Source organism: Lemur catta, chromosome 1, assembly GCF_020740605.2.
Source record: "Lemur catta isolate mLemCat1 chromosome 1, mLemCat1.pri, whole genome shotgun sequence".
Taxonomy (NCBI): Eukaryota; Metazoa; Chordata; class Mammalia; order Primates; family Lemuridae; genus Lemur; species Lemur catta.
Window position 1 is genome coordinate 231,029,451 of NC_059128.1, and position 17,451 is coordinate 231,046,901.

General features: G+C 48.9%; 1 protein-coding gene across 8 annotated transcripts in view; it reads right to left on the minus strand.

Moving 5' to 3' along the window:
• BOC (BOC cell adhesion associated, oncogene regulated) overlaps nt 1-17,093 on the minus strand; it is a 72,134-nt gene extending 55,041 nt beyond the window's left edge. For 2 of the 8 annotated variants that reach the window (XM_045540281.1, XM_045540276.1), the window contains exons 1-2: nt 16,587-17,067; nt 12,111-12,199 (exon numbers count right to left, since the gene is read on the minus strand). The gene's annotated coding sequence lies outside the window, so the exon portion shown is untranslated. Of the gene's footprint in view, nt 1-12,110; nt 12,200-13,314; nt 13,424-13,812; nt 14,074-16,586 lie in introns of those variants that run through there. The other 6 variants (XM_045540282.1, XM_045540283.1, XM_045540277.1 and 3 more) reach the window with 5 other exon arrangements.
• Nucleotides 17,094-17,451: the final 358 nt, after the last annotated feature.

The window sequence follows — 17,451 nt, forward strand, 5'->3', positions numbered from 1 at the left end:
TCAGACAGGTCCCTGAGCCCTAGTCACTGCTGCCACCTGGGGCTAGGACCACTTACTTCTGGGGGCAGGGATGAGGTGCCACCAAGGAAGATGTTAGCAGGGTAGGGATGTTTCTCAAGTATGTGCCAATTTGCGCACTTGCACATCAAAGCCTGAGCAGCCATCGGTGATTCCTTTCACAAAGCCAGCGCAGTGCCCATGGCTCCCAGACCACTAAGGGGAACAGGTATTGGCTATCCAGGAGTCCCACAGCACCAGATCAGACCGGAGGGCTTGGCTTCACTGAAACCCGCTGTTTCACAGCCCAAAGGGTTAACAGCACAGCCTTTAGCTCTGATTCTCCTACTAGGGGAGGGGACAATCCCCCACGCCCACCTCGGAGCCCCAGCCCCGCCCCCGCCCGGCCCGCCCACTCCAGGAATGAAGCTGCCTGCTGCCCAACATACACCCAGACTGGTTTCATCTCCTTCCAAATCCATGTTGTGTCTTAACTTCTGCCAAGAATAAAAATTAACACACACACACATACATCATGCATGCATGTATGGGATATGGGAGGGGAGGATCAGGCTGGAAGTTTAAACTGAAAAAAGGAGGAGGGGGTGGCTGCCTGCTCAAAGTCAGCGCCTGGAACTTGCCCAGGATCGGCCTGTGTGGGGCTTGACACGTCCTGCCTGAGGCTTCTGCCCGCTACACCCCGGGGTCAGATCTGGGGGAAGCGTCTGAAGTGTCTCTCCTCCTGTACCCCAATGCCCTATTTCATACCCTTTTACCGCCCACCCCGCCCAGGCCTGCCCCTTAGGGGCCCAGAGCGGCTGAACTGCAGAGCGCTCCAGAGGCCGGAAGAGGACTCCATTCCCTCCACGCTTGGAACAGCCCCGTTCCTTGCCTGCTCTCCCCTGCCAACTCCAAAATGAATAAAACAGTACTTAAAATGGCATGTGGGCCCTAGCGGTGCAGGCAGCTTGCAGACTGCTTGTGGCCACCCAGAAAAACGGGTCTGGAGATGGAGTTCCCGTTCTCAGAATCCTGCCCCACCTCACCCAGGGCCTGAGACTGGGGCTCCAGTCTCTCCTGTTCCTCCGGCTACTAACTGCCTCCTTCTCGGCAAAATCAGAAGTGCTGCTCTCTAAAGTGATTGCAGCTAACCCCTGGCCTGTGAGGCTCTGTCCTTCCCACCTCAGCATCCCCCAGGGTTCAGATAACGGCCCCTCACTCACCTCTGTGCACCGTCATCTGCTCCTTCCCCCTACGACGATGAGCAAAGCACTCACATTACTCACACCTGTCCAGAAGGAAACCCACTGTCTCATGAAATCACTGGCCTCCCAAGTCAATAAACACTTATCGAACACTCACTAAATATTAGGCCCTGAGAATCCAAAGATAAAGTTCAAGTTCAACATCTGGTAAGAGAGACACATAGAAACATCTCAGAGCACCAGGGCACAACTGCAAATCAAACCCCAGTGCCCACAGCAGATGTGCCTTCCTTCCTGCTCCACTGTGGGGAGGCAGTGGGAAGGCTGGATCACGCACATCTTTGGGAAACAGTAGGCTTGTAGCAACTATCTTTGTCTTATCCCGTACGCACAGCTTAGTAAAAACAAAGTAATATTTGAAAAAAAAAAAAAAAAACCTCACTTTTGTCTGTCTTATAATTGTTGAATATGGGTGGTGGGTACATGGGGTTCATGATATGATTCTTTCTCTTTCTATGTATCTTTCAGTTTTAAATTAACAAAAGGTAAGACTTTTTTTTTTCAACAGGAAATTTTTTTTTCAACTAGGTAAGATTCTCTCAAGTCTTCCCAATCCTGCAGCAACTTCCAGGAATCCCCAACCACCTAACCACCCAATGTCCTCTCAATTAAGGCAAGCAGGCCCTGCCAGGCAGGTTTCAGTGAGTGTCCAGGCTCTGATGAAGGAGGGGGTGTACCTCTTTTTTGACCCTTGAAGGCTCCCCAGTGTTGGGCAAAGAGGCAGCCAACCCCTGAGAAGGAGCGTGGTCCCACCAGAGGAGACCCGAGGAGACCATCTCCCTGGCTCTCTGGACTCTAGACCCAGAGCCAGTTGGTTGTCCCCCACCTTTCTATGGCTTCCCTATCCAGAAAAGGTCCTCCCCAGGACCCCGAGCACATCTCACCAATGACAAGTCCCAGCTCTGGCTGGCTCTTCCCTGACTACAGAACCAACCAAGTACAGAGGCCACGAAGTCCAGGTGAAAGACCATCAAGGAAACTGGCTTGGACTTCTGAACGTATCACTTTTCCCTGGGCCTCCACTTTCTACCTATAAAATTCTCAAACATATCATAATTGCTAAAACTCTTTCAATAGCCAAATTCTCCGAGAATATGGGCTCTATAAATCAGCAGCTCACCTCGGCCAAACTGATAATAATGAGGAGGATGGTGACCATCTAAGCATCTAGCCTGAGCCAAGCACTCTTCTAAGGAGTAGTGTGGATAATGCAATTCAAGGCAGGATGACCTCCTGTTTTGGTGTGGGAAATATTTAGAAGATGGGATATAGGTGCTTTAAGGGAAGTAGGCACAGTGCTCAGTAAATACCTGTTAAATACAGTTCTGGGACTGAAAGGCCATGCTGATGATGACAAATGTCTTCAGACCCCTGAGAGAGGCACGAATGAGCTGCTCTCAGGAAAGGCTATTTCTGAATACCTGGACAAGCACGAAACCTCAAGAGACTGAGGAGAGGCAGCTGCCTGGGCACCCTGAGCTTTAGTGAGTGGCATTCTTCATACAGGGAGACAGGTCAGAACCCCCCACCCCTAAGCAGTGATACACGTCTTATCTTGGCTGAGATGCACCCAAACAAGGTCTCATGACCTTTCTCCCAGCCAGACCAAAGGCATTAACACTAGCATTTTGGTTAATTTCCCGTGTGGGGAAAATTAGTTCTGCCTGCCTGAGACTCCATCTGCATTGGATGTGCAGTTCCTCTCTACTTCCCGACTTTCAAGGTATATAGAACCTGGTTATTAAGGAGCCTCCCTGTTCCACTGCCTTGAGGGGTGGCTTTTTCTGGACAGGGAGGTGGTGTAGTGGTAGATAAAACTGGGAGCCCACTCCGTTTCTACAGATTGCTCTGGAGAGAAAACACCAGAGAAGACCGAGAACACACTGGCGATTTCCTCCCACCAACACTCGCTGAAGCTCCCCCACGTGGCGCTCTGGACCTCCCACTCTAACAGGATCCCGCACCATTGGAGGTTCTGGGATGGTCCCACTGTACAGAATGCCATTCCTTGTGCTGCAGGTGATTTTTTAAAAAGCATCACAAGATATTTATAAATCAGTCTTTCTGAGATTTTTCTTCCCCACATGAGAAAAATAAAAATGTTTTGTCGGATCATGTATTTGTCTTTTGGTTCAGAGTGTGTGATCCCTGCTCATGGATACGCACTACTGGCATGTGCCAATGGAAGTTGGTCTGGGATTCTTTCTCAAGATTCTCACTGTACCTCCTGTGGGGAAAGACCATGGAGAGGGTGATTTAGGAGTGGGGGTTGGATTTGGTAGGGAACATGGGTCCCACACTTACCCAGTTCAGTAGTTCTTTATCCTCTGCCTCCCAAGGTAAACTGAGGCAAGGGCCAAGGCTTCAGGATGGGCTAATGGTCAGTAATCACTGGAATAGCCTCCCAGACTCTGGAGTTAGACGCAGGAAGACAGGAGGCTCCACCCTGAAGCCATAATTAACGACAAAAGCAAGAAGGACAGCTTGCCTGTAGAGTACAATTCTCTGAAGACTTAAAAGAGACTTAAATACTCCAGTCTTGGAGACAAACATGGGACAGTTATTATTGTTCTGCACTTACACAGGGTAGACAGAGCCACTGAATGGCAGCCCAGAGCTCTCAGTGAGTCACTGGTCAGGCTACAGACTGGAGGGTGGGCCAGGTGAGAAAAGAAAACCAAAGCAGGAGATGGTACAGATTCGGATCTTCACCATGGAACTCAGTCAAAAAGCTGACTTTCCAAAGTGTCCAGCGAGTCTTATTCCTCCTTTGTACTGAACTCTGAAATACCTGGCTGGTGTCTTTCAGTGTGAGAAGGTACCAGCCAGCCTCAGCTCTCTGCTTATTCCAAACAGGAAGCAACGGAAGCCGGGGTCTGAATTTAAGTCCCTGTTCCCCAGGGTTGCAACCCTCTCTACCTAGTATACCCCCTTTCCTCAGCCCCTGGAACTTTTCAGCCTTGTTCAGACAATCCGAGTGACCCTCCACTCACATGCACTTTCCTTTCCCCTAAATGTGGTCCAGAGCGGGAATGGGGCTGTTGGAGCTTCCTCCTGCTCCTGTTATAAAACCCACCATCAACACCTGTCCCACCTGTCCCCAGAGAGCCTCGTTGTTTAGAGTGACTGTGAATGCCCTGAATGCTGAGGGTGCTGTCCTCTAACTCCCAAAGAATCCTAGTTTTTGAGGCTGACTCAAGAACGAAGTACCTCTTGGCAGCGACAATGTCCTCAATCTCTTTGCACCTCATTGGTCTTCCTCCTAATAACCACAAAACAGGCCCCAGTGCTCAATCACTCCCAGGGCTCAACAGACATCGGGCAGGACTGAACGCAGTGACTTCAGAGGCTGAGAGACCTGCGGCCACCGCCACCGGATGTGGATGTGGGCGTGCAGGAGGGCTGCCCACCCAGGGGACCTCACTTCCCCACCGCTTGTCCGCAGCTCCAAAGCAAGTAAAACAAACTACCGAGGAGGAAGGCAAACAGCCCCATGTGCTCCTCCTGTCTTTCTATTTAGGAAGGGAACGGGAGGGTCTGCACAGCTGATTCTTCCAGATGTGGAACCCAAACACAGGCAGCTCCTGACAGCTTACCAGCCTGGGTTAAACTCCAGTAGCACCAGGGCCAGGGACGTTCAGGGGAAGATGAGAAAGGGATCACACTGCAGATCTGAGGGGCTCTGCTTGGGGTCGGGGAGCAGTCTCAGCACACAGCTTTGGGCTCCTCCTTCTCCAGCCCCTTCCTCCCCAGCTAGATGTGAGTATGGGGCACAGAGGGCGAGAAAACCATGTTTAAGTTGAAGGAGGCTGCCAAGTGAAAGAAGCTGATCTGAAAAGGCTACAAACTGTGTTATTCCAACTACATGACATTCTGGAAGAGGCAAAACTAGAGAGACAATAAATCCATCAGTGGTTGTCAGGGGCTGGGGCAAGGAAGGGAGAGAGGAATAGGTGGATTTTAGGCAGTGAAAGTAGTATTCTGTATGCTCCTGTAATGGTGGATATATGTCATCATGTATTTTGCTGAAACCCAGGAAGTGTACAATGCAAAGTGTGAACCCTAATGTAAACTATGGACTTTAGTTGGTAATAATGTGTCAGTACTGGCTCATCAATTGTAACAAATGTACTGCACCAACAAAAGATGTTAATAGTAGGGGAAATTGGTGGGGGTTAAGTAATAGGGGCAAACTGGTATGGCAACTCTGTATCTTTCATTTAATTTTCTCTGTAAACCTAAAACTGCGGGGGGGGGGGGGGGGGAAGGTACTACTAATTAAAAACAATACAAAACAAAACTGGAATAGGAGGCTTGGACTATTCTCCCAGCTCCCCAAGGTGCTTAGCTATTGGGTTTGGGGATCTGGTTGTATAATTACTCAGGTATATTTTTCCACCATTGCTGTTTGCACAAGACCTCCTGGGATCTTTATCCCTATTTTTTCTTCCTCAGCTTCTAAATCTAGAACCAAGTCAGAAATGACTGAGATGCAATTTGAAGTCAGATATCTCCCCTCTGGGTGGACATCCAAACGTGCTGTTCCTCACTTCCATGGCTTGTCAGCTCTCCATCTCGGTCACCTGTGTGCCTGGCCCTACCAGGCCCTCCTGTGTGTGTGAAGCTGAACTATTCTCAAATTTATTCCATGTCCTGGGCTTGTGGTTCCACAGCAGATTTGACAGAACTCTAATTCCACTCAGGCAGCTAAAGGAGGAGAGTGGCGAAGCGGATGGCCCAGGCACAGTTAGGAAATCCTAGATGAACGACCAGGCTTTCAACTGTTGGTGGGAATAGACAGAGAGCCAGGCCGAGCACAGTGCTGGCCATAAAGCAGACATTCAACAGATCCCCCTCAGCCGAGTGACGAGGAAGGTCCTCCCTTCCTCTATCCCCCCAAGAGATGGAACAACCGGCACACCCGCGGACATTCTTGCAGTCAGTCACCTTGAGGAAAAGAGAAGGAACTGGGCTCTTTCTGCAGCAGCCTTGCCCACTGCTTCCTGGCTTTTCTGAAACAGACACTGTAACATTAGACTACCCCAGAATGCATTTTCTTATATAAATCCACATGAAATTTTTTCATTTTGTTTGAAACTCTCAGCACGTCCCATTTGAGATTCAGGAGAGTCCTGCAGACTAGCAAAAACAAACAAACAAACAAACAAATATTTGAGCACCACTTACCTACCAGATTCTACTCTACCAGATGCTACTGGGAAAACAGTGAGGAACAAAGCAAAGTCCGTAATCTCATGGATCTTTGGTTCTAGTGGGAAGCAGGCAATAAGCAAATGAACAAATAAATGGGAGGTGATAATGTTAAGGAAAAATGAATTAGGTTGAGGGGAGAGAGAACGAGGGTGGGAGTGCTATTTAATAAAGGGTGGCCAGGGCAAGGTGGCCATGAGGCAGGGCCTGGATGAAACGAGGGAGGGTGCTGTGCAGGTGCTGGGGGAGGGGCCTTCCGGGCAGCAGGCAGGGAAGGTGCAAAGCCCCTGAGGAGGGAGGCTGCTCAGCTCGTTTGTCTAAGGAGCAACGAGGAGGCTGATGCAGCTGTGTGTTTGGCAAGGGGGGCAGGTGAGGTGAGAGAGGGAAGAGGTGGAGTTGAGGGCACTGCAAAGTGTTTAGATATTTTCTCTGAATGAAACAGGAAGCTACAGAGAGTTATGAACAGATAAGTGATCTCCACTGGCTTCAGTTTCAAAAGCGTGACATTGACTTTTCTGTGAAGCACAGACCATGGGGTGGAGGGTGGAAAGGTCAGGGAAGGGCTAAAGCAAGGAGAACACTTGGGGAGCTATTGCAATATCCAGGTCAGAAATGTTATAGAAAACAAGGGTGGTGAGAAGTTGCAGGATTCTGGGAACATTTTAAAGGTAAGGGCAACATTATTTGCCAGTGTAAAGTGGAGTGTGAAAGCAAGGACAGAGTCAAGGCTGAATCCAAGATTTCTGGCATAACTGCTTGAATGGGAAAGCTGAGTTGGGGAAGAAGCAGAGGGGAAGCTGGGAGAGGGGATTATCTACCCAAGGCCTGGTACTGAATGGTGCACCCGGGCCTTGCCCACTGCGAGCTCCTCCTCCTCCCATCCTCTCATTTCTTTCTTGCCGTAGACCTTGAGCCACTGGAGGCTCCTTCAGCAGGACCTTGCACCACTCATCCTTCCAGCTTCCCAACCCCACCAGTAACCTTCCTTTCACTCTGTTCCTCCTTCCTTTCCCAACATCAACAGCTACCTTCTCCTGACTGCTCTCAATGCATTTCATGCGCTTTACCTTGCCTCCTCTTTGCAATAACTTAAGAACCTGGGGTCTCAGAGTTTAGGCGACTTGCCCAGGCTCACACACCAGGCAACTGGCAAAGCCAGGACTAAAACCAGGTTCCAAAGCCTTCTCTCAACCAGGATGCTGCTCAGTCTCAAACCTGGAAGTGACTCCAGAAACACGGCTCCCTCCTTCAACAATCATCTTTCCCCAGCACTTCACCCTTCTTCTAATGAGATTTGTTCCAGACTTCTGTCCTCTCAGATGGGATCCCCCAGAAACTCCCCAGACTCTTCTGTTTCTGCGCCTCTCAAGGAAGAATGTTAGTCAGAATTCTTTGGCGGTGAGTTCTTTTCCTTCCTCAATACCTGCAGGTTCTTGAAACCCCTCACTGCTTTGTCCAACAGGAAGGCAAAGGTACCTTGGCTGGAGGGATCCAGGAGGGTTTTTGACAATATGACCAAAGTGCTTCCAACCTAGGCTCCTGCCCTTAGAAAACGGAAACACAACCACAGAAGCAGATGCATCCCATATGCCCAGATTCTCAACTGTGGCAAGTTCCCTAAATTTCTCATCTCCAAACTCATCTTGGGTGAGCACAGATGCCAAAGGCCTTGGGCTTTTGAGGTGAGAAGAAACATTTTCAATCAAAAGTGTTCCTCTTTTGGAGGAAGACTTCTCACATTTCACTGCATCCTCGTGGTGTTCTGAGAAGGCTGCTTGTGAGATGGGAATAAAGGCACAGAGAGTTTCCATGACTTCCTCTCCATTTCCCAAGTAGCTGATCACATAATTATATCTTAAACTGAGGTGTCCTGTGTGCCCTCAAACCCAGAACACCTTGGCTTAAGGCTTTCCATGTTTGTTAAAGAAAAACAAGGAACAAAGGTAACCACATGTCGTCTGCAGCCAAATCTCTACCACCCTCCTAAGCCAGTAGGGAGAGGTCTGCTTAACTCTTCTGCAGGTAACTGCCTGTCGAATTCTTTCTGCTGGCTGCCCTATGAGTATTTGCCTGGAAGGTAGCATCTTCTGTCAGTTACCTGTCTGTCAAAGCTGCTACTTCCTTCCCCAGGGTATTTTTCTATACAAGCTGCCACTTCTCCTGACCAGTAAAAGTATCTCCTGGGCCAAACATCTTCTCCCCCTCACTCTACCAAGAACACGAAGGGCCTGCTTGATCAGACTTGCAGAGATCCTAGGAGCAAATGGATTCATCTGGCAGCTATAGTGGAAGCAGAGACTCAGGACAGCTAATTCAGACAACATCCCACGGAGGGAGGGGAAAGTTGAAACATGTTCTGTGATGAAACCCATGATGGAGGTGGCTTTCACCACTGCCTGCAAAGTCTGACACTGGCTGAGCCACAAAGCCTCTGGCTGCAAAGTCTGACACTAGCTGAGCCTCAAAGCCTCTGTCTGCAAAGTCTGACCCTAGCTGAGTCACAAAGCCTGTCTTCCCTCATGCTGCTGCTGCTGAGCTATTCAAGACCTTCTAGTTGTAGCCCCAGTTTTAAATTTGAGTCTCTTAAGGAAGTCTCATAAAGGGCCCCGCCTGCCCCTTACAGTTTGTTAGCTGCAAATGAAACAGTTCTCCCAAAGCTCTGCTTTGGAAGAAAGCTCGCCTGGGTATTTTTTTTCCCTGCAAAACTCGAGTTTTAGAGTCAGCAGACCTGAAATGAAATCTTGGCTCTGCCACTTACCAGCTGTGAGACCAGAACAAGTCACTACAATTATTTAAGCTTCAGCTCTCTTATCTGTAGACTGGGATAACTACGCCTATCTTCACAAGATTGCTGGGGGACTGCAGGGACAATGCTTATAGTGCTGAGCACGGGCCCTGGCACACAGTTGGTGCTCACACATGGCAGCTATCATCCCCATCGCTGGAAGGATGGCAGAGGCAGGCACTGCTGCCTCTCTGGCACTGAGAGTAGCCCAACTCGCCCTGAGCTCCAGGTCCATGGCTGGTCCCTGGCCTAAGCCATGGGGTGAGAGGCTGCACCAGGAGTTTTGCTTCTCCCCTGACAAGTGAAAATAATAATTCTTCCCTCACATGATGAAGGGCAACCTGCTGCTCATGTGCACTAGCCCTCTTGGGAGGGAGACTCGCCACATAAACACAAGTCTTCATTTGTAAAATCAGGGGAACAAAAATTAACTCCATCACAACACCACTTTCAGGCAACTTGTTTAATTCTTTTCACCCACACTCAAGACCTGTATGGTGTGTCAGAGACAAGGGGATTGGTTGCCCATGTGAAACCCACCTATAGAAAGCCACCTTGTTGTTCCTCTTTGGGGAGGAGAGCTGAGCTCCCCCACCCCCCTTCTCCCATTGTCAAAGACCACCCAGTGAAACTTGCTGGCAAGCTGCCACAGTCCAGACAGGCAAAGCCAGGCCTAACTCCCCAGCTACCATCTCTGCAACAGAAGCCTATAGAATGAAAAGCACCTGACTGTGAGGCCTTCACAGATGGCAGACCACCAAAAATCTCAGCGAAGGGCTGCAGGTGATTATTTCAGAGGTCTATACACTGGACGATCTAACTCTTGGCTATAATACAGCAGATTCTTATATAATTTGTTCACTACAAAACATCCATTTATAATGACAGAGGTAAACAGTTGTGAATTTCCATGACTTTATGTGGTCTCAGTTGCAAAAGAGGCCACTGTGCTGACTGCATTATTAAATCTCTCTCTTGGGCACAGCTGTGTAAGAAGGAGGAGCTGCCCTAGCACCACTGTGGGATGATAGTCATGAGACAGAAAACAGACAGTCAAGTGGGGAAGACGATTTGTGAAATAATTAAGAGCAGCCTCCACTTTCACAGAAAACTAATAAACCCAGAACCCCCCAATTTTCCTCTCCAATTAACCATGACCCATACCTAATAAACCTGCTGGGATTGTATGTAATGTTAGGTAAGTTCAGACTAGTAAAGGCACTTGGCTGGGACTAACCTGGAAAAATCCTGGCAGAGCCAGGGAAGGTGGGTGAGGGCTCTTTTCCAGAGTCCAATTCCAGGCCAGTCTGGGAGGGGGGCTCCAAGACCAGCTAGTTCCCCATGTCCCTTCCCCTTACCTGTAGCTCCCATCCTTTGTGATATTTATCTTTCAGCAGCCAAGGAAGTTTCTGGGCAACTGGAGAGCCCAGCAACTGTTAGATCCCTAAGATAAATATCCCCTCACTTGGTACTCTGGGAATGATTTTAGAGCCAAGCAAGCCTACTGCAGAAAGTTGAACCAATGGCAAATGGAATTGAAAGGTAAAAAGCTGAATTCAGGCACGTGTTTCTACCCAGACATTTTTCCTTTTCCCCCTGAAAACTATTCAGTAATTGGTTTTAGAAACTTGTCTAAGACCCAGATTTCTGAGATTCTTTCATTCAATGCAGAGATACCAGATTTCAACCTTTTTTTAAATTAACAAAAAAAAAAAAAACCTACTCTGAACTTGAAATCTTATGTCTCCAGCATACTCAGGCCTATCATTCACTAAGGAAAAATGAGTTTTCAGGGAGAAAATACTGAACAGCACACACAGGCAGAGCTAATGCCAGTCCCATCTTTGTCTTTAAGACTCAGCCTGAGACTTTGACTCCCCCCCCTTAAGGAGTCTTTTTTAATCGCCCCACCCCCAGTGCTTCAACAGGAGAGTTCGCATGGCACTGCCTTTCCCTCCCCATCAGTAACAGGGTCTGGACGTGGGCTCTGGTATTGATCCCTGCCAGCCCACGCCATGGTGCCAGGCACACAGCAAGTACTCAATCAAAGCCTGTTGAAAGGATGAAGGCTCCAACCAACACATACTTCATCACCCTCATCTTGTCCAACACTGTCCAAACTCATTTTGGAGAAGCATAAACATGTCTTTGCCATACTTTCCACAGCTCAGCTCCTTTTCGGTTATTTTTCTTCAACTCTACTTACCCTGCCCATATTATGCACTTTCCTGTTACCAACCAGGAAAAGTAGTTGAGACTCTCCCCAACGTTTTCTCTGGCAACTGAATGAAGTTGACTGTATATTACTGGCTATGGTCCTTCTGCTATGATTTCCTCTTACTGCCCAATAATCCCGTCCCAAACTTCAAAGGCCTTCTTTGAAGAGAAGGCCAGATTCATCATTAGGAAAAGAGAAATTATTTCCTAACTTTATTTCAGAAGATGGGAAGAAGTGCAATCCCTCTGGTTTTTGTGAGATAAACACTCCTTGGTACATCAGACCACAAGGCATTCGCTGTGATACCAATGACAGAGACATAAACAGAAGGCTTTCCTCACCCCAACCTAAGCAGGACTTTTCCACAGCAAGCTTAGACTCCAAATCCCACAGTACATGGTTTGTATCTGACATGTCTGACAAAGTTTTCTTCGGGGCAAGGGGGGTTCACATAGCTACCACAGGCTTTGACTGAGTTGAACTAGAACTGACCTGAAGTTAGTCCAGATTCCACCAAAGTTGGACTCTTTCAATACATAAGAATGAAAAATACTATCTTCAAGGGGTAACAAAAAACATGAAAAAATGACTGACCCAATGGGCTAGAGATATTAGACTAAGCAGAAAACCTCACCTACTTCTACTCTTTCGCTGCTACCCTCAGCCGGTGTGAACGCTGACGAGACTTCATGGGTCATGGGTTCCAGGAAGCTTGTTCCGGGACTGAGGAAAAAGAGAATCATCTCATCTTTCGAACAACAACATAAACAAACAGTTCTAAAGTATTTGCTTTTTACATGGTGCAGTGCTATAAACCACAGTTTTTCCTTATTAATCCGTTTCATAAATAAGAAAACAGAGGAAGAGCAAGTTTTCTAAGATCATAGGTCTCCTTAAATGTCCAGTTTCCTGGCTTCTTCCTAGAGCTGAAATGAACAATGGCTTGAGAACAATGATTACATTGTACAAAGCCATTATCTTTGTGTCCAAGCAGTCCACTTTCATCAATATTCACCAAATATTTCTTAAGAATACATTATAAGCAGGCCTCATACAAAACAAGGTGGGCTTACAGGGAAGGGGTTTGGGGTGATAAGACAGAGAGTGAGGAATGACCTCAGCAAAAATCAAGGGTTAGCTACTAGATAGGTCGGGCTGGAGCAGAAGGCTCCTACTAAAGCAATAGTGTCATGAGGTAGGACAGAGCTACATAGGAAAGTGTTAAACAATTTGGGTTTTCAATCTAGGCAGTTTTTAAACTGGGTGGTGACTTAATTACAAGACTGCTGGAGAATGCGTGGGGTGGTGACAGGTAGGAGGTGGGGGGGGCAGCCCTGTGTCAGTTACACTTGTCAAGGGTATCAACAAGCAGTAATGAAAAAGATGTGGAATAATAAAAGGAAGGGCAGGAGAGACTGGGCAAGCTTGGGGAAGGAGTCTGTCTCTAGCGGTGGAGATGCAGGAATAGATTAGTTCAGTGGTCTGAGGCAGTGTGAATGGAGTTCATAGGCAGAGCTAGGGCTCCAACCCAAGTTTCCTAATCCTAAAGGCAGTGCCACTTGAGATGCATCCTGCAAACCTTCCTTCCTGCATTCTACCTCCCTTTCTCTATCCATTGCCAGCCCTGAGGGCTCCAAGAAGGCAAAAACCATCTTTAGGAAAGCATTTCATAAACATGGATCTCTAGATTAAAAACAAACACACTCTCCCACCCACCCCCAACCCCAAATATTTGATTCGACCTCATAAATTATGAGAATATTACATGTTAAGCCTTCATGTGGGAGCACACTTAGGATTTGGGTCTTTCCTATCAACAGCAAAGTGATTGGATATACCTGTTTTCTATGAGTCTGTGGTCAAAAATGTAGAGATACTTCAGGGCTCTCTGATGACAAAAGAGTTTATATTTTTATGACAACTATGTATCACACTCCTTATCATGAGTTGGCTGAACAATTAACAGCTAAGCAGGGTCCTCTCTGTTTTTGTCCCCACACCCTCCCTCCCCAGTTGTGGTCAAAGAACTAACTCTCCTGAGTTCTATCAACCTCCTCTCCCAAGTAAAGCTAATGGCCTATAGCACAGGCACTTTTTCCCAAGTGAATGTCTCTTGCAATGTTGTTCTTCTGAGGTATCTTGAAAAAAGATAAGAGACAGTGTCTGAAGTTTCAAAAAGTATATAAAAAGTATGTATGTGCATGGATGAACAAAAACAAGTCATGTTATGGTATGGGATTGTGGATGATTTTTAAAATATTTGCTTAATTAGTAATAGATGCTTATGCAATAAATAAAAATTTGGGAGGAACCACCCTTTGACTAAGAAAACTTACTCTCTTGGGACAAGGAGGCTCTCAGTCTGGTGTCTGATGCGCTATAAATGTTTACTGAATTAAAGTATGGAGATGACAAGAAGTTACATATGTTAGAGTAAATAGATTTTTCCAAATGGAACATATTACTTTCTTTCCTCCCTCTCCCCAATTTCCATTCCCTTCTCCTCTCCCATGTTTTCCCAGATAGCAAGGGGGCTCAGAGGAAAGAAAGTAAACTCCAAATGTATAGTATCTTCTGGTGCCAAGTTCATACTTTCTTATTCAGAGGCCACATAGTACCAGATAGCAATTATCTGATGTACCCAGGTCTTCTGTTGTAGTTTGAAAGACACACAGAGAGAAACCCTAATTCATTAACCATACCAGTGACTTGCTGAAATTTGAACCCAGACCCCCTAAGGCCCATGGAACACTAACCTCATCAGGTTCACTTCTTGCCCTCCCCTCTTAAACCCTGGGGATCCATAGGGAAGTCAACTGAATTATTTCATGAGTAAAATCTCCTATTCATTCTTAAGCCATGAGTTGCTGAAGAGAGCTGGGATTCTCAAATACCTAAAAAAGCACTTCAAAGAAAGGAAAATCTAGGGACTCGTTTGGAGAATGGAAAGGAACATAAATCACACTCCTTATCATGAGTTGGCTGACCAATTAACAGCTAAACAGGGTCCTCTCTGTTTTTTCCCCACACCCTCCCTCCCCAGTTGTGGTCAAAGAACCAACCATCCTGACTTCTATCAACCTCCTCTCCCAGGTAAAGCTAACAGCCTATAGCTCAGGCACTCTCTCCCAAGTGAATGTCTCCTGCAATGTTGCTCTTCTGAGCTCTTCTGAGGTAGCTTGAAAGAGGATAAAGAGACAGTGTCTGAGGTCTCAATCCTCTGACTTCATAGGTGTAGACAGCCTTTTGCCTCCTTAAGGGCCAAATTCTGAGTAATAAATCTATACGGGGGCGGGCAGTGTCAGCAAGGTGGCACAATGAGGCAACTCTTCTTTCATTTTTACCTCTTTGCATAAACTCACTTCAAAAACTCATCTAGCAGGAAAATCATAACTCCGCTGCTATTTCCACCCAGCCTCTGTCCCACTGACCCCATGGTGCTTCAAGATTACCACGGGAACCTTCTGGGTTTCAATTATGAGACCATTAAAAAGTGCCAATTATAAGACCTCAGAAATGTTCCTGGGAAACCTGTTATACACCTCAAAATGGCCAACCTCTTGCCTCAGATTTACTTTAAGCAAAGTTCAGAACACAGGTCACCCAGATGTATGGGCATCCCAGCCCCCAGCCCAGTCCAAAGACCATGTTTTAATATTTTCCATGCTGCCCTTGAGAAAATGGAGATTGATTTATTTATTGGCTGTAACCAAAGGGATGAAAAAAACATCTCAGAGCTGGGCTGCCAGTTTAGGACCCTGTTGTGGAATAAATCAGAAATGTTTGCACATTCAAGGATTTTTAAAATGACATTCATCAAATGGTCGATGTTTGCAAAGTTCTGGGCAACAAAGACCTAGGTGACAAACGAGTGCTGGGTGCAGGGCACTTGGAGGTGGCACAAGGGCCTGAAACCAAAGTATACTCTACACTGAGGCCACTCAGGAGGTAACTATGGGTCAAAAACTTATGCCAACCCATCTGAACTGTACGAGAAGGGATGAGGGGAGCAGAGTACACCCCACCACACCCAAAAAATGCCTGTTTAGGATTGCTGGCGTGTGGTTTGGGTATTCTTAGCTCTACTGCCACATCTCTGGTGGAACACAACTCTGCTTCAAGTAACTGCACCACTGCCACCCCCATCCCCAAAACAAAACTAAACTAAACAAATCCCCAAGGCTCCACAAACTCCTCCAGCTCTGCCTGCTTCCCACCTCCACAAATCCTCCCATCACCTGGCAAAGCAAACTAACCCTGAGCACCCTGAAAGTCAAGCAGGCAGTTCAAAACCCAGCAGAGAATTCTTCCCGGCTTCCTTGCCGTCCCCACAGCCCCTTCCCACTTGTTCCAGAGATTCATTCCCCCACCTTCTGATAGTTACACAAACAAAAATCCACGAGAGCACAACCCCAGGAGGACACGGCGGGCGCGAAAACACACGCGCACACACACACACACGCACACACACACACACACACACGCACACACGCTCCCCTCCCACCGCCCTGGCCACACAGGCACCTCCGGACCCTCAGCTTCGCCTCGCCCCTTGTCCCCTCCATCTAGGGATGCTTTTCTGAGGCTGTTTAGCTCGATCCCTGATTTCAGTGCTTTCCTTTTAAAAACACCACTACGATAAACCCTCGCCCCCGAGGGCCAGATGGGTGCTGAGTGGTTCTGCTTATCTGCCGGCACCCATGCGGGCTTCTCCCGCGGCCCGGCGCGAGGAGCCAGGGCGCCGGTGTCAACCTTCGGGGGAAGTTTGGAAGTCTGTCCGGGCCCTTCTTCCACCCGAGAAACTTCCGGGAACCGCGGAGACGAAACCACCAGGACCCGGCCAGACTTCACGGGCAGGGGACGGGACGCGGCGCCCCCGCCCCCGGCCCGGCTGCGGCTCGCAGGCGGCAGCGGCCCCGGAGCCCCAGCTGCCCGCCTCGCCCCGACTCCCGCGTGCGGGGCGCTCGGACCCCGCTCCGCCGCCGGCGCGTCCCCGGCAGCCACTCGCCGCCGCCGCCTGGCCTGCGGCCGCCCCCCCGCCCCCTCCGCTCCCCAAACCAACCAACAAACTTTTTATGAAAAGAAAACAAACTTCAGCGACGTGACTCACCTCTGGTGCAGCCGGCGCCCGGGAAGGGCGAGCCGCGGCTCGGGGGCCAGCGCGATGGGCGCGGAGAGAGCCACCCAGCACCGCGCCGCTCGGACACACAACACGCACGGGGACCCCGCGACGCACAGCCCGGGAGCGCGGCCGCGGCGGGGGCAACAAAGGCGCCCGGGACGGAGGAGCTGCCGGCCGCGGACGGGGGCGCGTGTGCGTGTGTGCCGTGTGTCGGGGTCTGTGTGTGCGGGCGTGTGCGCGCGGCGGCTGACACCCGCGGCCGGGCTCAGGGTCCCCGCGGCAGGAAGCGGGCGCCGCGGCGGCGGCGGCAGCAGGAGGACAAGGCAGGGGACGCCGCGCCCAGCGCACCCGGTCCCTCCATATGGAAGAAGCTTTTTTGGATGACTGAGCTCGCAAACAATTCCTTCTTTTGCTTCTCCTGCCTAGGAGCCTCCCATTACCGCGCGAGGAGGAGGAGGGGGCAGCAGAGGAGGCGGGGAAGAGGGGGAGGAGCAAAACGGAGCAAAGAAAAAGTCTTGCAAAGGAAGCTGGAAAAAAAAAACAGTCCCCCAAACTTTAGGGCAGTTTCTCCCCAAACGCCCACTTTCTGCCGCGCCTCACACCCGCGCTCTCCTCCGACTTCTTTCTCTTTCCCGCACCAAAAGCACTGTCCTCTGCCTTTCTTTCGGACCAGGGGCTCCCTTGAACCCCCATTTTCTCCTTAACTTCACCTCAGACCTTTCCTCTGGCATGTACTATGCTTCCCTCCTTTCGCCCAGTGTCTTCTTCCAAGCCTTTTTCTGACACCCACCTCTCAACTGTCTTCTGCAAACTATTGGATAAATCATTAAAAACAAACTTATTAAATGTGCCA